Consider the following 25404-nt stretch of genomic DNA (forward strand, 5'->3'; position numbering starts at 1 on the left):
GTATTTATGCTTATTCGACCTATATTTAGTGCATATTGTTGCATCATTTTTGCTAAGTGTATTAACAAAGTAAAAGTTTGAGAAAGAGTGTGAACAGCTTTCTTTAGAAAATCAGAAAGTCTCTGTTCACATTTCTACTTCATTATAGTAATTTTGGGTAAGTCACTTTTATTTTTCTCATTACATATAGCTGTGTGTTTACATGGTTATCAATACATACTTCAAGAAGTTGCTTATGAAACATCAGTGGTAAAAATTCCATGGTGCACTCTTGGCATTTGGCTAATATTAGATTATTTGAATAGTTTTCAAAAAATGATCATTTAAATAAACAGAATCCAAAAATAATATAAGCACTAAAGAAAGCCTCAGAAATCAGGAACCTTGTTCTTAGAACATTTTGAGACAATGGTACCTCAGAAATGTATCTGTCTTACTGTCTATCCTCTGTTATTCACCTATTCCCACATCTTAAGTTTTTTTGCAGTCCTGATACTCTAACATTTATTGGATCACCATTGATATATGAAGTCTTTATTACAGAATCAAAATTATACAAATGTCTTTTAGTATATGATAAATTGTCAACTTGTACAAAGTACTAGTCAACAATTGCTTTTGAATCTAAAGAAAAAAAGTAACTTCTGCTGTAGCAGTTGGAAATCTGAAACTCTGTGAGAAAATGGGAATTTTGGAATGAATAGCCAAAAGAAGGGAATAAAATTATGTAGATTCTGTCCTTTTGAGAAAGTCTCATTAGTTGCAACAGAAGTCAACCTTACATGGTAACTTTTTTTCTTTTAAATAATTGTAGACATCATTATATTATTGTTGCCATTTCCTTTGACAACTTTAAAGATGACCTTGACCTTTTTGTCATTATCTTCTGACACAAGAAACCTTTAGAAAAAACATTTGGTAGTGACATAGTTCATCAAGCCTACAAGGAAAAGAAAAATAAACCCAGTTATTTTACTATCCTCTAGAAAGTACAAATTAGAAGTCCAAATACTATGAATTACAAAGATTTTGAATAGTTAAGTTTATGGAAAACATAGTATTTACAAGAGGTGTTAAATATGCTATTAATACCTTTATCCTTGTCAGTCAACACTTAATGTTCTTCTAGAATAAAAAACAAACAGAATTGACATATATTTACTTTTCCTCCATGATTTATATATTATGGAGTAAGGTCTACAGTTTGTTAAACTCACTTAGTGCAAATTTGTAGTGGAGTCATAGATATAATGCAGGTAATTTTAAGGTTAAATTTACATGGAAACTATCAGAAAGTGGTATTTATATCCTGGCTATAAGTCATAGGTGGGATAGCTCTTATAAATTTATGATAATGACAACAAGAAATAACACTAGTTTTTCTATCAGGAAAACATAAATGTTCTAAAGAAGAAAAATTTTAATATATCACTTAAGATGATTTTCTCATTCAAAGATATTTAAAGAATTCTAGGCAAGATTTTTACATCCATATATCTCTTTGTCTCTCACACATGCACACATACAGAAGACTTTGGTTCTGCAATTGATTTTTAATGAGGCATATCCCTCAGATTTAGAGTAGAATCCCTTAAGGCCTTCTATCAATTCTTTTTTATTAAATTAATGACTTTTTAAATGAATTATTTTAGGGAAAAGAACTAATGGGCTTGCAATTGTTGTCTTCAACATAGTTGAAAAACCTTTGGGCAAAATATGCTTCATGAAACGACACTTTTTTATCTCTAAGAAAAGGTCTTTCCATTTACTAAAACAAAAACTAAAATTAGCTATGGGCTAAGAGCAACTTCTATTGGTCTTGGAGTTCTCCAACTTGCTTTTGACCAAGACTATAAAAAAGTATTCAGTGCAAGTGTGAATGCCTTAACACAGTTTATCCATAAACATCTTCTTTAAAAATAATTTCTTAGACTTTCTCATCAATGTGTCCTATCATTTAAAAAACCAGATTAATTCATACTTCTTCTAGTAATATAAAACAGTACCTAAATTTTAGTGCACTAAAACCATTATTTTCTTTTTTAAGATGAAAAGTTCCTGAAGCTTCTTTTTCTAAAACGTGGTAATGTAGCATACATTTTCCCATTTAATCTCTTCTGCATATTCCTTGTTTCTTCATATTCCTGCTGGTTTTGAAAAATTTCATCAGTTACATAAGATTTTTTCATCATTAAACTCCAATGGATATGTCTCATTGATGACTTGAAGTTATTTACAGCACACATCACTACTCCTTAATTTGTAGGCAACACTAGAAAAAGAAACATGCTTCCATGATCACTGAGTATTTTAAGTTAAAACCTATTCCTAGGAGTAAATGTAAGAGGGAAAAGTGAAACAAATAGTAGACAGAAATAATTGCAGAAAACACATTTTAGAGAAGAAGACAATGCTATCAATAGTGCCTTGAATAATTTTTCAATTCACTCTTATATGAAGATTTCCCAAATATGTAACTGGCAATCTAAATGACTTAGTGATGTAATTTCTACTTTATTGTGATCCTTTAAATGATAAATAAAAAAGTCATATTGGAAACATTTGTAAATAAAAATTACAGATTAATATTGATATGACAATAATCTAGTAAAGTATACTTAAATAGAACAAATATATTTGTTTTTTTTTATTTCACATGGATATTTAGATCCATCTTTTATCATGTAAGCTTCAGTTCTAACTCCTTAAATGTTAACTACACCAGGTAAGTTTCTTCTCCTTACCTACTTTTCATAAACTTCTTCTTCAGTAGAGGATCAGATTTTGTTTATTAGATGGGTTCTTGGTCTCCCTGAAGAAAGAATTCAGGGGCAGATACAATGAGGAGTTTCATACAATGAGATTTATAAAAGCAAAAAAAAGTGAAGGAAAGAGAATATGTCTTAGTCAAACAGTCTAGTACACCAAGCTTTCTGGTCCTAGGCTCTTATATGGGTCATAGGAGATTAGATGTGTCCATTTTATGTACATAAATTTGGAGTTTCCTAGGAAAGGGAAGATTTTTCTTGGAAAGGGTTGGCTAGGAAGAAGACTACCTTACAAGATCTATTTGGAATTAGCATAGCGATGGAATGTGTCATAGAGGTGTTGAAACCAGGGTAAGAAGATTAGAGAAGCACTTAAAATTTTTTGCCTATCTCTTATGATTTTGCCAGTTACTTGTGGCTTTCTTTGCCTTTTTTGAGTGACTTCTGGGCTTGACACTATCTCATTGCCCAAGACCCTCTCACCTCCACATTGGCAAATCAAGCCATATCTCAGTAATGAATCTTCAGTGCATTATCCTAGATCAATGCTTCAATGTATTTTTCAGTTATTTGAGGGAGATAATATAAAGAGGAGAAAGATCACAGTCTATAGAGACAGTCAGCTTACCTATTAGCTATGTGACAATGGACATGTTACTTGCTCTTTGATCCCTGGTCTCCTCATTTATTAAAAGGTGATAATTATGTCTACTTCATTTGTTGTAAAGCAGAATCGGATTTATGTAAAACACCAAGCATAATGTTAAACTTAGTTCCTTGGCATGTTTCTCCATGTCTTTCTATCACCTAGGCTAGGGCTCAGCGATAGAAGGACGTCACCAAAGATTTTGAGACTTAAAACTAATTTATTGTACAGTTCTGAGGGTCAAAAATCCTTAAATCACCATCTTTTTGGTTTTTCTTTTGCTGGTAGAGTAGTTTGAACTCAAGGCCTCATGCTTGTTAGGTAGGCTCTCTACCACTGGAGCCATGCCTCCAGTCTAAATGTGTATACATGTAAGTAAATGCAATAGCAATACTCATCGAAACTACTCCAGGAATGAGGGGGGAGGAGGATGAAGGAGAATGGTTGAGGAAGTGAATTCATGTATGATATATTTGATAAATTGTAATAACCTGCGTCAATGCCACAATGTACTCCCACCCATCACAACAGTAAAGGGAAAAAAAGATTAGCATGTCAAAAGGGCCAAAAATATTTAAAAGTTTATGATTGCTTATAATGATTTACAAACATTGCATGATTCTGTTGAATCCTTGAGTTTTTTTCAAAGAAAATTCTAATTTAAAAATCCAAAATTTTCCTACATTGGTAATAAAGATTATAATAATGAAAAAAAAAACCCTAAAATCAAGGTCTGTGTTCCTTGTGCAAGCTTCAAAGGGACTTCTTTTTCCTTCCCTGTCCCAGCTTCTCAAGGTTGTGTGTTTTCCTTGGCCAATGTCTTTTCTCATTATTCTCCCATCTACCAACAACTCTAATTCTGGCTCTCTTGCCTTCTTTCATGAGGACATTTGTGAATATGTTGGTCCCAAACAAAAATTCTGAGTACCTGCTAATGCCCAGATTCTGACTCACACTTGCAAAACATTCTGCTGTGAAAAATAACATAATCACACATTTGGAGGATTAGGATGTGACATGTATGAAGGGTCTTCATCTGCCAAAGTATTTTACTAATTAACATTTTTCAAATAAATTGCCTATAGATTTTGAATAAAAGCTAGTTGTTTCAATATCCATTTACATCCATTTAATTCTTGTCTACACAGCTGGTTGAAAGATGACTTGGTAGTATATGAGAAAAAGCAACTTTTTCTTTTCTCAATATTGTCCATTTCAAGCCACTTGTATCACTTATTTTTCTCTTGATATAGAAAGAAAACTTAGGTAAGTATCATAAATCTTTTTAGTAATTGTGAGCCAGATAACAACCCCTCCAGTCACTGATGGTCATGAAGCAAAAGTAAAAAAAACAAACAAATATTTTTCAGATATTAAAATTTTCAATTCTAGTGTAATATAAGAACTTTCCTCTGATTTGAATGCTCTGGGTAGGGTAAGGCTTCCTAGGCCAGGATACCTATAATGGAGATTGGAAGGCATAATTGGATTTCTCTTTATTTCCATCTCCTTCTTACTTTCTACCTTTTAGATTCTTTAGGATTATAGTATGGAGAAGATCCAAGGACAGAAAATATTGGTCCAAACTAATCCAACAGCTGTGATCCAATGTTGGAGCATTATTAAAGGGACAAATGTAAAGGTTGGCTCACATTAGGGAGGTTCCCTTCTTAGGTTTGCAAAATCCTTATAGGACTATCACAGAAAAAGCTCGTGCTAATCTACACCTTTTATGAGCCACCCTCATTATTTTTTCTTCTATGAGAGTTCTTGGGCACAGTCTATTTAAAATAAATTACTCGGATCCCTTTCCCATGAGAAAAACACAAACATCACTGCTCCCACATATTTTAGAAGGTCTCGGAATTTTTCCATATTCTGCCATATAGCATTAGACTTTCAATGGAAAATTTTTCCACTCGTATTTCAGACACAAGTGACTGTTACTCATTAAGCAAAGGATACATTTCAGATCCTCCAAAAACATTTCCCATTTTATTTTTCTTTCTGGTGTGTCTTCTCTTGCCATAACTCTCTCTAAAGCAACCTGTGCTAATGTCAATTTCTTAATGTAGTAGCCAAAGTAGTAAGTGATGGACTAACATTATCAGTATATGTCTCAAAAGCTTTAGCATATTTGAAGATTAGCCATATACTTCATTTTATAATATAGAAGTATTCAAAAACTACTGAATTGTTTTTGACTTTGTGATATACTTACCAAAACCCTAATGCTGAAATAGTTCTATTTGTATAGAATGGAATAAGGAAGAACCTCTAAGAAACCAAGCTCAAGTCAAATACATGATCAGATATTTTACTGTAGTTATTCCATAGTGAAACAGCAGGCACCCCCACAAGTGTCTACAGCAACATGTGCAAAAGAGCAAAAACCTGGAAATAACTAAAGTGCCCAAAAGAAGGATGAATACCTTACTATAGCTCCCACGGGAATATTTTATAGCAAGGAAAATGAATGAATCAAAACAATATCTAAATATGTACCAAATTATGAGAATAAATCCTCAAAAACATAATTTTTAACTAGGAAAGAAGCTGAGGAGGAATACATTCAAGAAGATTCCATTTTATGACTTAATAAACATATATTTAAATCTATTGAAAAAGAATGCTCTTAAAAACAGAATGGATGAATTCTTACCCCTAGATCAGAACAGGAGTGGTCAAATACTGAGAGAACTTGAATAATATGAGCAAAGTTCTAAATTTTTTGTTTTGTGTTTTTCTTTTGGTGGTACTGGGGATTGAACTGAGGGTTTCATACTTCGAGGTCAGAACTGTACAGCTTGTGCCGCACCTCCAGCCCTTTGGGCTCTAGTTACTTTGGAATTAGGATCTCACTTTCTGCCAAGGCTGGTCTAGATCCTCCTATTTATGTTTCCTGCCTTCCCTGGAATGATAGGTGCATGCCACCATACCCAGCTTTCTATCCATTCAAATAGTCTTGAAAATGTTTTTGCCAAAGCATCCTAGGTCTGTCATCCTTATGATCCTTATGAGGTCAGCTTCCCATGTAACTTGGGATGATAGTATGCCCATGGTACTGTGCCCAGCTTTGGTTGAAATGGGGGGCTTGCAAACATTTTTCCCAGGCTGGCCTCCTACTATGATCCTCCTGATCTCAGCCTCCTAAATAGCTAGGATTACAGGCATGAGGCACCAGCAGTGAGGCTGCAAAGTTCTATTTCTTAAGATAGATGCAGTTTTCATGGATGATTACTTTATTATTATTCCTTGTGAGTTCTGAATGTAACTTTTTCTCTTTTGTATTTAACAAATCTTTAATAATAACTAAAACCAGAGGCTATAAATCACTTTGAAACCCCAACAAACAAGAATGCAACATGAAAAATACAAACCTACCATTTCTTACTTCTGTTAACTTAGGTGAGCTACAAAACTTTTCTAGATCCTCCCTTTTATCATCTGTGAAAAATTAAAATGCCCATCATAATCACTTAAGTGTATATGAAGATTATTTATATATAGTCTAAAATATTCAAATATATTTAATGTATAATTTGTGTTTAAATACAGTAAGATAGGAGTAGCTATTACATGGCTTGTGAAGAATACATGACTCCTTACTTTTACCATGTTTTAATGATCTCTGTAAAAGTTGTAATTATCTTATGGGATCAATGAACAGAGAAAAGGTTAACCTACATTTATCACAGTATGCTTACTCACTGTTTTCTCAATCTTCTACAATTTATATTTTGAAATTTCTGCAAAGGTGTATAAATATATATATACATCTTATACTGGAAAGCTCCAGTATAAGGAGGGCTAGGGATTTCCTAAGTTTCTCTGACATGTTAGAGTATGCTATAATCCTTTTCCCACTACATCTGTATTGCCTACACAAATTCAACAGACATCAAGTGTTTGCCTAAATAGACCACAAAGTTTACTTAAAAATTTCCCCAAATATTGATTGAGTCCACAGGATGGGCAATACTTACTTCTCTAGGCCTTAGTAGAAATAGAGATATCTCTGGAAAAAGAGAAAGAAAAAATAACCAAAAAAAAATTAAATAAGACAAAATTTATTACAGATTTGAGAATAGAAGACATAATAGAAACACCAAGATGAGGTCTTTTGAGTATATGATAATTATGTCTAAACAGAATGGGGAGTAGCAATTAATTGTAGAAAGAGGAAATTCCATACAATTTTGTATTTATTTCTGCAACTATAGACCAGATAGTTTTGTACATTCACACAATATATTTTCAGCTGTGAACAAAGTAAACAAATTTGCCTCACCAAGGAAATTATAAAAATAATTAGTTAAGTATACAGATAATTAATAAATTAAAAATAAATATAAAATATGTCATGTGGTTATAAAAGTTATAGAGGAGAAAATAAAACAAGATACAGAGATTTGAAAATTCTTGAGATAGGAAATGTATGTTGATATTACTTTCTACAGAGTGGATCCCATCAGGTGATTTTAAGAAGAAAAGCATGACCAATTTTACTTTTAAATCATCACTCTTCTTACTGAGGAAAGACTTGTCATTGAGGAGGGAAGCTGAATTGAGAAAGGAAAGTGAGCAGTTATCAAAATAATCAAGATAAAAAATAATAGTACTTGGACCAGGGTGTAACATTAGAAACAGAAGTGTTAAAAATCTACATATATCTTACTGATAGGGACAAATAATTTGATGAACTTCTGGAAGTGAAGTGTTAGAGACAGAGGGGAAAAAAAGACAATAATATGTGTTTGGGGTCACACATAAGGAACAGAACGAGATAAGGATGACTGTGTTGTACATGTTTGTGGAGTGTGTGGAGTAGGATTTTTGCAACATAGTTATAAATTGGCATATTAGCCACTCAACTGGAGATCAATAGTGAGGAATTGGATACAGAAATTATTATTTAAGAGGAGATAAAAGCTTGAGGATTGTAATCTTTTATATGCTATTTGATGCTACTTAAAACCATGGTCTTAGATGTGATTAAGTAGGAAATGAGCTCAGAGAAAGCAAGAGACCTAAGGGTTTGGCTGTTTGGCAGTCTAACATTTAGAGGTTGAGATAATACAGAGAAATCAGTAAACAAAACTGATAACAAGTCAATTAAGTAAGAGAATTAATGATGTTTAAAACATCAAGCTATTCATGGCTCAGTGGGTCTCGCCTGTAATCATAGCTGCTCTGGAGGTGGAGATCAGGAGGACTGTGGTTTGAAACCAGTCCAGGTAAATGTTTGAGTGACTTCTATCTCAACCAATGAAAAAACTGGGTGTGGTGGCACATGGCCTGTCATTCTAGCTGGCTAGAAGCATAAATACCAGTATCTCTATCCAGGCTGAACTGCAGATCAACGTAAGACCCTGTCTCAAAAATAATCAAAGCAAAAAGGTCTGGAGACTTAGCTCAATTGGTAAAGCACTTGACTAGCAAGTGTAAGACCCTGAATTTAAATATAAGAACACTCCCTGTGTAGTTATCTCTATCTCAGACTAGCAAAAATACCATGATCCTCTTTCTATCTTTCATGCTTTTTCCTCCTACAAAATCAGAGAATAGGTTCTGCTGATAAGGGAGGTATGGCAACACTTGGAGGGGGAGATGGTGGGAAAAAGGGTATGAAAATGCAAAAATGATACCTGTTGAAACTGTTTCAAGAATCAGAGGAGGGAGGAAGAAAGAGAGCAGTGGAGGGGGTGAATTCAAGTATGATAGATATATTTGATATATTGTAAGAACCTTTGTAAATGCTACAATGTACCCACACCCAGCATAACAATAAAAAAAGAAACAGAAGAGGAAAGAAACACCCTGAGTTTAAACCCAAGTACCCACCTCTCTGTTCCTGCTATCTATGGTTGAATCACATAATCTTTTTATGCTGCTGGGGTTTTGACTCAGGGCCTCACATTCGCTAGACAGGTGCTCTTCCATTTGAGTCCTGCTCCTATCCCTTTTTTTGCTTAATTATTTTTCAGATAGGGTCTTGAATTTTTGCCCAGGGCTGGCTTCTGTCATGATCGTCTTACATGTCTCTCCCACGTATCTGGGATTGCAGCTGTCCATCCCCATTCCCACCTTGTTTATTGAAATGGATTCTGGATAACTTCTTCCTGAGTTGGCCTTCAATTGAGATCATTCTAGTCTCCATCTTCTTAGTAGATGGGATTACAGGCATGAACCTCCACTTCTGGTCCTGTATCACACGATCTTTACAAGAAATCCACGGTAAAGTATTGATTAACATTAATTCTATGATTTGCTAGATTTTGTTTATTTTTCGATGTGGTTAAATAGATAGTAAAGATTACTGACAGGTTTTGAGAATAAACTGTCCTTATAAATATTAATTTAATAATTTCATAATTTTACATGAAGAAATTATAAACTGGAGAGTTTTCTTTTTCTTTCTGTTTAGTTCTTTTTGTCTGACTGTTTTGGAGGACTGTTTTAAAATTTGGGAGTTTCACCTCACTTCTTTCTCTAGTTTTTGTTTGGCTGGATTTCTCTTGAATTTTATACTTTTCTTTAGTCTCATAATTTTTCTTCCTTTCCTTTCTTGATATTTCAATTCTCAGGGAGCTATTTCTTTAGTTTCATAGATGATGTATAAATAATATTATATTTAAATTAATGTTCAACTACTATTTTTAAATAACTGATATCAATAGAAAATAATCACCTAACATTTATTCCCAGGATATTCCCAGATTCTTAACAAACTGTTAGACATATAGGCCCAGGAGATCATGAGCTCCGGTATTTGTTTATCTGTATACTTCTGTGGTATTTATACACAATGGAATTTTACTCAGTTATGAAGAAGAGTGAAATCTTATCATTCACCAGTAAATGGGTGGAACTGGAGAGCATCATATTAAGTGAAGTTATCCATGCTCAGAAAACCAAAAATCATGTGTTCTCCCTCATATGTGGTCTTTAGATCTAAAACAATCGTAACAATATTATTGGACTTGGGTCACATGCTATGGGGAGAACACATACAGGAGGAATAGGGAAAGGTAGGAAACCCAAAACTTGAAAGTGTTTGATATGCCAACTGCAGAGGAGCAGTTTTAACCTTAAAAGACAGAGGTCAATATGGGAAGGTGACCAGGAAGTAGTGAAGGTATCATGTAGAGATGAATCAATTCAGGTTGTAATACACTTGTGCATGGAAGCAATGCTAGGAATCTCTCTGTATTGCTATCCTTATCTTAACTAGCAAATTATTGCTTATGTCTACTCTTCAACAAAATTAGAGGAAAGGGCAGGTTCTTCCTGGAAGCAAGGGAGTGGGGAGGAGTAGGAAAGGGTGGAGGCAGGGGGAGAAATGGCCCAAATAATGTATGCACAGATGAATAAATGAATAAAGAAAAAAATTTGGAATGCTTTCTGTAGGGAATGTTGAAGACACACATTGCAATATGGTGATGTTCTAGAGTACAGGCTCTGTCCACAGTCCTGTTGTTCACAAAATGACCTTCACTAAATATTTCTAAGCAAAGGGTGGCAATTTTTTTATTTTCATTTATTTTGCTTATTGTTTTATAATGTCTGGGATCAAATACAGGGCTCTGCACAAGCCCTCTACCACTGAGCTATACACCCATCCCTACACAATGGTTTTGTTTTTTGTTTGTTTGTTTGTTTTTAATATAGGGTTTTTGCTGTTGTTGTGCTGGGTAAGACTTTTGTGGCATCCACAAACATTCTTATAATATAACAAATATATCATACTTGAAATGCTGGAGGGGACTCCAGCATTTTCCTTTATCCTTCCCTTCCCATTCCTAGAATTGTTTCAACAGGTGTTGAAACAATTTACATACATGTGTACAAAGTATTCACACTGTATTCACCCTCCCACACCCTCTCACTGGTACAAACACCCCTGACACGACCTGTTCCACCCTCTTGTTGTCTGATTTTGTAAAATAAAAAAATGGTGTTTTTTTTTGTTTAAGATAGCTTCACAGAGCATTTCCTTGTGCTATTTCCATGCATATATGTATTATAACCCGAATTGTTTCATCTCCTCTATTTTTCTTCTCTAGTCCACCTTCCTGTGATGATTTCAACAGGTTTAAAAACTCTATATTCATTCTTGTACAGAGAGTACATTGTGGGGTGGTGGAGTGGTTCAAGAGATAAGAGCGCCTGTTTAGCAAGTGTGAGGCCTGGGGTTCAAACCTCAGCACTGCAAAAATAAATAAATAAATAAAATTTTTAGCTATTTTTCAATCTCCATCTAGAGAGAAGGTTTTTCTAGTTTTTTTTTTGTTTTTTCCTTTTGAATTTGTTGTTCACATATAGCATAAAAGGAGTAACCAGTGAAATAAAAAATAAAATGCAGCTCTTTGTTTATTAGCTTCAACAGACATGAACTCCTTGCAGAAAGGATGTTTTTTAGTAATACATTTGTTCATTCATACTGCATAGAAAGGGAATCTTAGGTTAATCTTAATAGTTCCATAGCACTGCCTTTCCTTGGAAAGAATTCTGATACTGACATTTTACTGCAAAAATAAAGTCCTTCATGTAGAAGAATATCTTCCAGATTGTGATAATAGATTTAGTTAGGTGTCCTAGAAGCAAGGCTGTTCTCTTTTATTTTGCTTATTGGAATAAACTTCTAGGAATTTCTATTTAAGGGCCAGTTCTATTTGTGGGTTGAAGTGGTGGATTAGAATGTAAGTTAACATCTTAGACATTCATTAAAGTGATGCTTCAATGTTCTTTTTGTGTATTTAATTGAACCTTATGGAGAAAAAATAGATTAGCTTTGGGAAAAAGCAGATCACTAACTAAAACAAATACTGGATAATACTGTTGGCTTGTTGACACGAAAGATATACTAGGTGATAGTTCACATATTGGTGGAAGGGTGTGTGTTTGTTTGGTATATGTGTATGCAGGAGGGTTGTCACAGTGACAGAAGAGTGATGCCTTCTATATCATGCCTCCAAGTACACTGGATTAAAGGCAGCACCTCTTCTAAGGAATACATGAAACTCAGGGGTTCAGAGTGTCAGTTGCTTGCTATGTTGAGCTTTTGTCAGATACTCACACTGCATCAAGCCTAATAAGTAGGTGTTGAAGAGTGAAATAAGAAAGAGTAAATGAGGAGAGTGAAAGAAGAAAAAAAAAGAGGAAAATTTCTCAAACCAATCTACCTCCAATGTTTTCCTGAACTTCCTGTTCTTTTTTCCCTACGCTCTCTAAATTTTAATGACTTGAATGTTCACTATTTATGAAGAGACAGTCTTTCATCAGAAATGTTGAATATCTTCTGTTTATGAGACCCTTAGTAAAACATGTACCCACTTTGTAGTTTGTGAAGTAGTGTACATTTGTCTGACATTTACTATATTCAAAATTATGAGGGTCTTGTGCTATGACTATGTCAAATTCTTTTTATAATACAAGTACTAAGTAAAATTTATATAACTTGACAATATTCAATGACAGAAATCCCATAAAACAGTTTTTTAGATCTATGAGGGAGGTAAAGCCATGCCTGCATAAGCAAAACTGATGCACTCCTGACTTTAGAGAACAAAATTAAAACAACTTTATATCACATTATTTATTGTGTATCCTCAGTGTTCCACATTGTGGGGAGCAAAACAGATTTATATTTATCACAGGTTTTGCTGTTTCCCATGTCGATATTATGACATTCAATCTTTGCCTTCCATATTTACTAATGGAAATAGAAGCAGTTTATTAGCATCAACTATTCCCAAATTTATGTGCAAATATAGCAAGACTCACCTTTGGTGGTACCAAAGCTATTCTATTTTTCAAAGAAGCATTAGATTCTTAGACTAGAGGGACCAAGGGGTATTATCTCATCTTGTCAGTTGCTAAAATTACATTGGCAGATTCCCTTCTCAGAGTTATGTGAAATACAAACTATTTTATTTTGCTGTTCAGAGTTGTAATGGTGGCATTAATGTGAGTAATTACACATATTACAGTTTGGAATTATTGTCATATGTGAGTCTATTGAATTATATAAAAGATGTAACAATTCTGGATGTAAGAGACAAGCATCAAAGTGTAGTATTTTGAGGCAAATATTTGTGTGCATGTGTAAAGTACATATATATCAGAAGGAAAAGCTGAGAACAGACAGAGAAAAGATCCAGGCTTTTAATGCACTACAAATTATCTCATAAAAGCTGTTATTTTATAAATGAGGACATTTAGGCTCTGAGGGAGTAAAATACTTGACCAAGGTCACCAATAATATAATGGGCTTAAGTGACACAATTTTAATCATGCCTAATTAATAAGTATGGGAAGAGAAAGTGAAAATGAGAGAAAGAGAAATTGGGGGTTGGGGCTTGAGTTTGGGTTGGAGGTATTTAATCATGGTTGTAAAATCATAGGTTGCATAAATACTGTTTAAAATGCTATCAAATATTTTTCATGCTATATATGGTTTTATAAATATAAATAATTTACTAAATGGGTGATTTAAGACATTTAAAGGAAATTTTTACTAAGCCTTATTTTCATTTCAGTATGTTATCTACACAATGTTTTTTCAATATGCATTTAAAAAAACTTGTCTGATTCATTCTAAGAAGTTAAATCTTCTAGACTCAAATATTCTTCATCAAAATCATACATTACTTTTATATTTAAAATTTTTCAGCTGTAGTTGAATATAGTTACAACAGTTTTATATTGACCAAACTTTTATGTGATAATTTAAGTCACAATTTAAAAAAATGCAATATCTCAAAATAATTATTAGACAATGCAATCTATATTTGTGAGATGTTGTGGAGTAACAGATCTGCATTTAGGTATATTTTGATCTATGGTTAGTTTCTTTGTTGACATTTCCCTTTATGTCATTCTTCTTTCACGTCTCCCCATCACATCCTTTTCTCAAAGAGAAGACTCTGAACATAAATATGTAAGATCCTTCTTAATTTACAGATTTCATTCATGCTTACCAAAGTATAACATCTCTGGGAATGGAGTTTGAATTTTAATATAAATTTCTCACATGATACCTAAAAAAATGGCTTAGCACCTCAATTTTAGGAGATATAAATGATATCAACTTAATTATTTATATTAGATGTTAAGAAGCAGAAAATAGAAAGGAGGAAAAAGGAGGAAGGAAAAGAAAGGGAGAAAGAAACTGGCTACTATTTTTCATTTTACAGTAAGACTATGGAAAGAAAAAGAAAAATAGGTAGTTTAGATATTTATTCAATAAAATTTAACATCTTGGACACACAAATTAGGCCCAGGTTATTATTCCCAGGAGATTTGGAAGTTCTTAATATTAAGAAATTTTGATTGATAGAATGACAGATAAGTCAACTGCTTCTGACAAAAATGCTATATAGAATTTTTACAATTCTAAAGACTTTGTAAAATGTCAATGTTCAAATCTCATTAGTAATTAATTAGGCTGTAGTTATAATATGCCACAACGTGTAAAAAACAAACAAATCATATAATATGCTACTATCTACCCATTACAATAAATGAATTTTCTTCCAGCTCAAGGGAGTTGGCACACTACTAATTAGTGTTAATTTAGGTGTTCCTTTGTTACTTAATAATAAATTAATTATGGTCTGTATTTCATTGACTGGACATAAATTAGGTAGTTTTATTATTTTTCTTCTACTGCTTCACACTAAACAACAAGCTTTTAGAAAGTAAACCAGGTCAAAGTTGTTCAGTGTCTTCTGAATCCTTGCGGAACTGTGTTGATTAGCATGGCAACTGTTGCTCTGTTGAGCAGTTGAACAGTTGGTTGTGGCAACTGCTCAAGTGTAATTAAAATGGAGACCAGACAGGCAAAACCCTGTGCAGAATAAGACAAGGTTAACCTTGCTAAAATTGCAAATGTAAGGAAAATTTGGCCAAAATATTTGCTTTGGAGAAAACAGAACAGAAGCTAAACCAACTAACAAACAAGTGACTTTCCATTAAGATAGATAGACTATATAAGATCACTTTATAACCATAACCATCCAAATGTTTTCTTTGCTTTCCCTTTTATTCTATGAAAACTACCTGTTCCTTACTTTTTTAAAGTGGAGTCCCTGAACCACTTCGTCTGAAGCTGCACAGTTCATGATTTCCATTTTCCCAAATACTCTAAAAATTTTATATGTAAGTTGTTAATACAAGTAAACAAGTTAATACAAGTATCTGATATCTAAATTTTGATTTGCTTTATGTATCTGGTACATTGTACTGTAAAAAATAAATAAATCTCAAGCTTATATTTGTGCTTCATGTGGTCTCTCATTGCTGCTTATCCACAGCTCACTACTTGAGCAAAGAAGGTATAGGTTTGCCTTTTCCCATTGGATGTAAAGGGATGATGCACTTGAGTCAGATTATCCACAAACTTGTGCTCCCCTAAATAAAATGGTTGATATACTAAGAAAAGTTAGTGAATTTATTATTACACCTAACTGGAAGCCCATATGAGTGGAATATTCAGGATAGGTTGATCAACTGGTTTATTGTTTTTTTCTCTTGATCATAAGACAACTGGTAAGGCCCATCACTGCTGTAAGACCATACATAATTTGATGTTCTTTTCTTCTTCAGTTTTGTCTGTGAACACCCCCCTTGAATCTAGGTGATCTTGCCTACTTGCAAAATTGAATATGGCACCTGTAACCTGCGCTTGTTTCTAGCTGTAGGCCTTAAAAAACTACTAGTCTCTCTGTCTTCCCTCTTTGTACATTTGCTTAGAATCCATTTCCCATACTGTGAAAAAGTCAAATTAGCCCTAATAAGGCCCACACGAAAGATACTGAGGCTACTAGTTGAACAGGCAGAGAACAGCCAAATCCATCTTATCATCCATGTAAATAAACTGTCACGATGTAACTCTTCCATCCTCAGCTCAGCTGCCTCACTGGTGCCACATAGACAGACTTGCCCAAATTGCAGATGTATGAGTGAAACAAATAATTGTTGTATAAATCACTATTTTGGGAGGGGAGTATGATACAATGACACTTAATACAAACAGCCATATTTCTTAGCCTATAGAGAACTGTAAGTTCCTGTGTTCAGTGTCATGGCACCAGTATAAGACTAAACTCACAGTAGAAGTCACTTGAGTGAATTACAAAACTAATTTTCTTTGACTAAACTGTTGAAATATGGTCAGTTTTCATAAAACTACATGGTATAGAAAGTAGGGACAGACAAAAGAGAGAAAAAATGGTGCCATTCGAATAATAAAGGTGATTCAAGGATTTGACTGATCTACTGAACTTGGTTTTGTTAAATAGCCAAATAAAAAACAGACACTTAGCATAAGATAAAATTAATGATATATAACAGACCACTTCCTAAAAATATGCACAAGGATATCTAAGTACTTAGACGAAACTTGTGATTTACAAGGGGACTCTGAGAACCTTTGTTCTACAAGGCAAGTATTCAGTGCTCAACCCATGCTTTCCTACACTGCAATGGTAGATGACAAGCAGTGAGATGGTCATATGCCCAGCTGAAACAGGAAAATAGCATTTGTTTTTATGTGACTTTTAAAAGGTCACTTAACTTTCTGAGCTTCCTTTGATAATTTACTGAGAAGTTATCAGCACTGTATCTTTATCTCTAAAGTAATACACCCACATACATACATCTAAATGTATGTATAATTCCTGGGAAGTTTCTATGAGGTCTTATTTTTTAAAATAAAATCCTTTGTAAAATCAATGTTTAATTAGAAATCACATATTTAAAACTTCTATGATGTAGAAAGTTCCAAAACATAAAGTCAAATCTATCTCCAAGATTTTTAGAAAATATCTTAAGCAATAGCAAATAAAATGGAAAATGAACCCCCTCTTAGAATAAGGACTCCAAATGGTGGAACTTCAGTTTTAATAAGGTCTTTAATGAATCAGGAAGAAACATACCAGAATCATCAAGGCAGAAGAGGATCCATATACCCAATATCCTGTGAAATGATTTTGTATCTACTGAAGCCATTTTATACACAACATGGGAATTTGTCAGGAAATGGCTTATCTTTACATTGCCCACATAAGGAAAAGGGTACTTTAGAAACTATGATGTATTCTAAGACTTTGAACTCTAAAGTTTTGTGCTGTTTTAACAAAATTATTTTTACCCCTCTATTATATTCTCTGAACCCCCTTCCCCCCTGTTTGCTGTTTCAAACTTTGTCTGGTAGGTTTCATTATGTTGCCTTCTGTGTGTGTGTGTGTGTGTGTGTGTGTGTGTAGGCACACATAATGTACTTTGATCCTCTTCACCTACCCAGTACCCTCTCCTTTCCTCTATATTCTCCCACTGATTGCCCCTCCAGATTGTCCCATTATTTCCACTATGGTTACCATTATCATCATCATCATCATCATTATTTTAGGTTGAGATTCCACATATGGGTGAAAACATGTTATTAGGCATTTTGAGCTTGGCTTATCTCACTGAATATGAATGATCTTCAGTTCTATCCATTTTCTAGCATAAAGTGTTTTAAAAAATAGCTGTGAAAGTATTATATAATTGTATCCTTTTTATCCATCATTTTGGTACTAAAGAAACAGCCAAATCTGTTCTTAAAAGCATTTTATAGGTTTTAATTCTGAAATCAATCTCAGCTCTTCTCCAAATGACTCAACTCAACTCCTTAGTATTGGAAAACAAATGGGGAAGGAAGTTTCTCATTTTTGGAGATGCTTTCTTCTTTACTTTGCTTTTAAAAATAATTTTAAAAATTTCTTCATCACTCTTTTCATCTACTTACATATTTTATAACTACTTATAAATACTATACTATGTTGTAGAAGAAATTTTTTTAATAAGGAACCAGTTTATTTTAGCATCTTTTAAGTGAATGAGTACATTTAAAATGAGTCTTCTATGATAGAGTTGGGTTACTTCATAGTTCACATTCACCTCATTTATATCTAGATTATAATTTTCTTTGATTTCACATTCAATTTAATCTGAATAAATGCTGTGAGTGGAAGTTTTAAGAAGCATTAGAGTTACTAACAGAAGCAAATAAATATAATATGTGCATTCAATTTTCATTTATCTTCATTGTGACAAAGAAAATTATACAAATCATTTTCTATGCTATATACTACATGATTGCTTGAAATGGTTTTCAAGGTAAATGTAAATTTAGTTCTATTTGACAATACCTATCTTTTTTTCTACTGCTGAGAAAGAAAACCTTTGACCTCCTTCAGAATCTTTTTTACCTAGTTGGTACAATTTTTCACTCCCTAGTAATTTAGACCAACAATAACAACTGGCTTTGAAGAGTTGTGATGGGAGGTAAAAGGTTAGTTTTTCTCAAAATGGAAATCTCCAGCTGTCCCTTGATAGTTGAGAGGGTTATGTGGATAAGTGATTCCATGGCAATGCAAAGAATATCATGAAGGATAAATGAGAGTTTTGATAGGCTTATTTGTGACTGTGGCTGCTTGCATGGATATACTGTAAATGGACTGAAGAAAAATGCTTGGACTGAACTGACTTGCATCATGCCCCTAATAAGGGAGAGACTTTAGATTTTACACCGAGGGCTTAGACAGTGCTACTCCCAAATGAAATAACTACCCAAAGAGATATTTTCTCAATTAATGAGTTTTTATATATGTATGGAGAATCACTGGTTAGAAGAAGCTTCTGTAACAAGTATGTGTTTTAGGTATGGGGATTCAAGTTCAAGTCCCTGGTTGGTCCCAGCCCCCTTAAAGGAAAAAATAAACTTTAAAAGGGATGCTTACAATAATGGCTTTTAATTAACATTTACAGTGCCTCAATAGTATTTTAGAATGCTTAATTCCTGTCCAAGTGCTCCAGAGAGAGGGAGTGCCTACCACCTGTTTCATTGTCATCTGTAATAAAAATGTTGGTGATATTAAGTAAAGGATTGAAAGAGAACACCACTAACAAAAATGAAAGTGAGATTGTCCTATCATGAAGAAAGAATGGAAAATAGCTGAGAATAGTTTTTACAGATTACATTCAAAAGTAGCTGGGTTTGAATGCTCAATCTGTGGCTTATGAACTTCTGCAATCCAGCCCTGCTAATTTACTGATCTAAAATTTAGTTTCCTGAGCCATAAAATTTTGGATTTTAACAGGATATTGAGAGGATTAAAGGATATTATTGATGTACAGTGCTTGGAATGGTTTATAGTATATTGTAAGCACTTAAAATAATACTAACTAATAGTAACTTTTTTTCCTTTATTGTTGTGCTGGATGGGGGTAAATTGTGGCATTTGCAAAGGTTCATATGATATATCAAATATATCATATTTGAATTCACCCCATCCACTTCTCTCCTTTATCCCCTCTCTGATTCCTGGAACAGTTTCAACAGCTATCACTTTTGCATTTACATACATGTGTGCACATTATTTGCACTGTGTTCACCCTCCTACACTCTTTCCGTGCCATCTCCCTCCTTCTACTGGGGGCTACTGCCTCCCCTTCTTGGGAGGACTTGTTCCGCCCTCCTATTCTCTGATCTTATAGAAGGAAAAAGGATAAAAGAAAAACATGACAATTTTGCTAATTTGAGGTAAGGATAACTAACAGGGAATTTCCATTTGATATCTCCATGCATATATGTATTACAACACCAACTAGTTCATTTTATTTAGCTAGCACAATGTTTAATTAAAAAGTTTAGTTAGTGGGCAACAATGAATGGAAACAAACAAAATTTACAAAGGCCGGTGTTATCAGTGTTATTAATGGTCAAAATGATCTGCTAGACCAACTCATCCATTTTGCTAATAAGTGTATTCCCATATTGAATATACTTACTTTGGGATATGTAAGTCTGATGTTATTAGATATTTGAATATTCTATATAATACCATTTTGATGTCATCATTTATAAGTAGCTACCTGTTATCTATATTCTCATTGGTTTGCCTTGAGGAAAAAGATGATGATATCTTCAGGACCAAATAAATACAAATATTGTGATTGTATACATTAACTTTCTAGATGTTTCACAGGAATTAGACATCTTAGACACTGTAGTTTCTGGATATATGCTAAAATTTCTAAATTTCCCAAATTCAGGATAGGACTGGGGATTGACTTAACACATTCCAGTACAACTTCTGTTTAGGATTCATTTAGAAAAACATGGCAGTCTTCTGCATCATTTTATAACTCTGAAACTGGAGCCTGCATTCCCATGGGCACGGTTTGAAATAAGGGTCTATGTCATTTTGTTGTTGTTGTTATTGTGCTAGGTGGGGTACATTATAGCATTTACAGAGGTTCTTATAATGTATCAAATATTCCATACTTGAATTCAACCCCTTTCATGCTCTCTTTAATCCCCCCTCCACTAATTCCTAGAACAGTTTCAACAGGTAAAGTTTTGCATTTACATACATGTGTATACATTATTTGCATCATATTTATCTTTCTACCCTTTTCACTCAACTTCCTCCCCCCCACCAGTGACAAATCTTGTCCCCCCCACTCTGGGCAAAACCTATCATGCCTTCCTGTTCTCTGACTTTGTGGAACAAAAAAACATAAAAGATAAAAAAAGAAATACGGCTTTTTTGCTAGTTTGCGACAAAGATAGCTACAAAGGTAAATTCTTTGTGTTGTTTTCATGCATGTATTTATTACAACCCCAATTGGTTCATCTCTACTACTCTTCTTCACTCTTCCTTAGTGCCTTCCCATGATGGTCCTGACCAGTTTAAGATTTCTATATTCTTTCCTGTACAGTGAGCACATCAACTACATTCAAGTTTTTGGTTTCCTTCCCTTGCCCTGTCCCTTCCATATGTGGCCTCCCCTTTGTGTGACTGGTGTCCCATAATATTGCAAAGGGTCTATAATCTGCATATGGGAGAATATGCAGCTTTTGGCCTTCTGAGCCTGACTAAGTTCACTTAAGACGATGTTCTCCAGTTCCATCCATTTACCTGTGAATGCCAAATTTCATTCTTAGAGGCTGAGTAAAATTTAATTCTGTATAAATACCACATTTTTAAAATACATTCATCAGTAGTGGGGTATCCTGGCTGTGTCCATAGCTTAGCTATTGTGTATAGTGCTACAATAAACATGGGTATACAGGTGAATTTGTTGTAACCTGACTCACATTCTTTCAGGTATATCCCCAGGAGTGGCATTGCTAGATCATATGGCAGATCTATTTGGAAGGCTCCATACTGTTTACCATAGGTATTTTTTGAGACTATTATAAATAGGATTGTTTGTCTATATTCTCTTTCAATTTGTTCATTGTTGATGTATAGAAAAGCTACTGATTTTTGTAAGTAGATTTTTGTATCCTGCTACTATGCTGCAGCTGTTCATGGTGTCTAGGAGTTTATGGGTGGAGTTTTTCCACTCTTTCAGGTGTAAGATCATGTCATGTTTGTATAAGGATAGTTTGAATACTCCTTTACCTATTTGTATTCGTTTTATTTCTTCTTCCTGCCTTATTGCTCTAGATAGGAATTCCAGTACTGTGTTGAGTAGGAGTGGGGACTATGCACACACTTGTCTCATTCATGAATTCAGGGGAACTGTTTTCAGTTTTTCCCCATTAAGTATGATGTTGACTATTGATTTGTCATATATAACCTTGTATTATGTTGATATACATTCCTTCTGTTTGCAGTCTCATCAGAGTTTTTACCATGAAACGGTGTTCAATCTTATTGAAGGAGTTTTTCTGCATCTATTGAGATGATCAAGTAGTTTTTTCTTTGCTTCTGTTAATGTGCTATATTACATTTATAGATTTGCATATGTTGAACCATCCCTGTATCCTTGGGATTAAGCAGACTTGGTCATGGTTTATAGTCTTTCTGACATGTTGCTGGATTCAGTTTGTCATTATTTTTTAAGGATTTTTGCATCAATGTTCATTAAGTAGATTGGCCTGGACTTCTTTTTTTGAATGTGTCCTCATCTGGTTTTGAGATGAGTATAATACTGTCTTCATAGAATGAATTAGGCAGTGTTCCTTCTTTTTCTATTTTGTGGAAAAGTTTAAGGATTATTGGTATCAGTTCTTCTTTAAAAGTCTAATAGAATTCAGTTGGAGAATCCATCAGGTCCTGTACTTTTATTTATTGGGAGAGTCTTTATTGCTTCTTCAATTTCATTATGTGGCAGAGATCTCTTTAGGTGATTATTATCTTCTTGGTTAAGTTTTAGATGATCATATGTATGTAGAAATTTGTCGATTTCATCTAGATTTTCCAATTTATTTGATACAGGTTCTCAAAGTAATCCCTGATGATACCCTGGATTTCCTTGGTGTTTGTTGTTATCTCCCAGTTTTTGTTTGTGATTTTACTAATTTAGATCCTTTCCCTTCTCCTTTTATTCATATTTGCTAGCAGTTTGTCAATCTTGTTTATTTTTACAAAGATCCAGCTTTTTGTTTTGTTGATGCTTTGAATGATCTTTTTGGTCTCTATTTCATTGATTTCAGCCCTTATTTTTATTACTTCTCTCCTGCTTCTTTTAGGTTTAACTTGTTCTGTTTTTCCTAGGAATTTAAGATGTAGAATTAGGTCGTTTATTTGAGATCTTTCTGTATTTTTAATATGTGCACTCACGGCTATAAACTTTCCTCTTAGTACTGCCCTCGATCTGTCTCATAGGTTCTGATAGGCTGTGTTTCCATTTTCATTAAAGTCCAGGATCTTTTGATTTCCTCCTTTATTTCTTCTATGACCCATCAATCATTGAGCCATGTGATGTTCTATCTCCACTTGCTTGAGTATTTTCTGCTGCTGCTTTTGTTGTTGGATTCCAGGTTTATTATATTGTGATCAGATAGTATGAAGGGGGTTAGTTATTATATTTGTTGAGATTTGCTTTGTGTCCTAAGATATGTTATATTTTGAAGAAAGTTCCATGGACTGATGAGAAGGATGTGTGTTGTGCTATTTTGCACATGTGTGGAATACTTTGCAGACACCTGTCAGGTCCAATTGATCTATGGATGTCTTTTAGTTCTAGAATTTCTTTGTTGATGTTTTTGTCTGGATGACCTATCTACTGGTAATTGAGGAGTACTAAACTCTCATGCTATCACTGTTTTGGGGTCTCTATGTGATTTTAAGTCCTTTAGAATATGTTTGATGAAGTTGGGTGCACTGACATTGGGAACACATAGGTTGATAACTGTTGTTTTTTGTTGATGTATAAAGTGATGTTGTCTCTTCTGACTAATGTAAGTTCAAAGTCCACTTTGTCAAAGGAGCTAAAAATATACGATGGAGAAATAGCAGCCTCTTCAACAAAAACTGCTGGGAAAACTGGTTAGCAGTCTGCAAAAAACTGAAACTAGATCCATGTATATCACCCTATACCAAGATTAACTCAAAATGGATCAAGGATCTTAATATCAGACCCCAAACTCTTAAGTTGATACAAGAAAGAGTAGGAAATACTCTGGAGTTAGTAGGTATAGGTAAGAACTTTCTCAATGAAACCCCAGCAGCACAGCAACTAAGAGATAGCATAGATAAATGGGACCTCATAAAACTAAAAAGCTTCTGTTCATCAAAAGAAATGGTCTCTAAACTGAAGAGAACACCCACAGAGTGGGAGAAAATATTTGCCAATTATACATCAGACAAAGGACTGATAACCAGAATATACAGGGAACTTAAAAAACTAAATTCTCCCAAAACTAATGAACCAATAAAGAAATGGGCATGTGAACTAAACAGAACTTTCTCAAAAGAAGAAATTCAAATGGCCAGAAAACACATGAAAAAATGCTCACCATCTCTAGCAATAAAGGAAATGCAAATTAAAACCACACTAAGATTCCACCTCACCCCTGTTAGAATAGCCATCATCAGCAACACCACCAACAACAGGTGTTGGCAAGGATGCGGGAAAAAAGGAACCCTCTTACACTGTTGGTGGGAATGTAGACTAGTACAACCACTCTGGAAAAAAATTTGGAGGCTACTCAAAAAGCTGGACATCGATCTACCATTTGATCCAGCAATACCACTCTTGGGGATATACCCAAAAGACTGTTACTCCAGAGGCACCTGCACATCCATGTTTATTGCGGCACTATTCATAATAGCCAAGTTATGGAAACAGCCAAGATGCCCCACCACTGACGAATGGATTAAGAAAATGTGGTATCTATACACAATGAAATTTTATGCAGCCATGAAGAAGAACGAAATGTTATCATTCGCTGGTAAATGGATGGAATTGGAGAACATCATTCTGAGTGAGGTTAGCCTGGCTCAAAAGACCAAAAATCGTATGTTCTCCCTCATATGTGGACATTAGATCAAGGGCAAACACAACAAGGGGATTGGACTATGAGCACATGATAAAAGCGAGAGCACACAAGGGAAGGGTGAGGATAGGTAAGACACCTAAAAAACTAGCTAGCATTTGTTGCCCTTAATGCAGAGAAACTAAAGCAGATACCTTAAAGCAACTGAGGCCAATAGGAAAAGGGGAACAGGAACTAGAGAAAAGGTTAGATCAAAAAGAATTAACCTAGAAGGTAACACCCATGCACAGGAAATCAATGTGAGTCAATGCCCTGTATAGCTATCCTTATCTCAACCAGCAAAACCCCTTGTTCCTTCCTATTATTGCTTATACTCTCTCTACAACAAAATTAGAGATAAGGGCAAAATAGTTTCTGCTGGGTATTGAGAGGGGGAGCGGGAGGGAGTGGAGTGGGTGGTAAGGGAGGGGGTGGGGGCAGGGGGGAGAAATGAACCAAGCCTTGTATGCACATATGAATAATAAAAGAAAAATGAAAAAAAAAAAAAAACAAAGTCCACTTTGTCTGGTAAATATTGCTACTTCTGCCTGTTTTGGGGGCCATTGGCTTGGTAAAATCTTCATCCAGCCTTGCTTCCTAAGTCAGTGTTTATTTCTGTCAGTAAAGTGAGTCTCTTGTAAACAATAGATTGTCAGATCTTCCTCTTT

At 34.2% G+C, this 25404-nt stretch overlaps 1 long non-coding RNA gene across 1 annotated transcript in view; it reads right to left on the minus strand.

Moving 5' to 3' along the window:
* Positions 1 to 2700: 2700 nt before the first annotated feature.
* LOC141411000 (uncharacterized) overlaps positions 2701 to 25404 on the minus strand; it is a 483550-nt gene continuing 460846 nt past the window's right edge. Inside the window, exons 6-7 of the long non-coding RNA XR_012435849.1 lie at positions 7401 to 7432; positions 2701 to 2812 (exon numbers count right to left, since the gene is read on the minus strand). This is a non-coding gene — a long non-coding RNA (uncharacterized lncRNA). The remainder of the gene's footprint in view (positions 2813 to 7400; positions 7433 to 25404) is intronic.

The sequence above is a fragment of the Castor canadensis genome, chromosome 9 (assembly GCF_047511655.1).
Source record: "Castor canadensis chromosome 9, mCasCan1.hap1v2, whole genome shotgun sequence".
Taxonomy (NCBI): domain Eukaryota; kingdom Metazoa; phylum Chordata; class Mammalia; order Rodentia; family Castoridae; genus Castor; species Castor canadensis.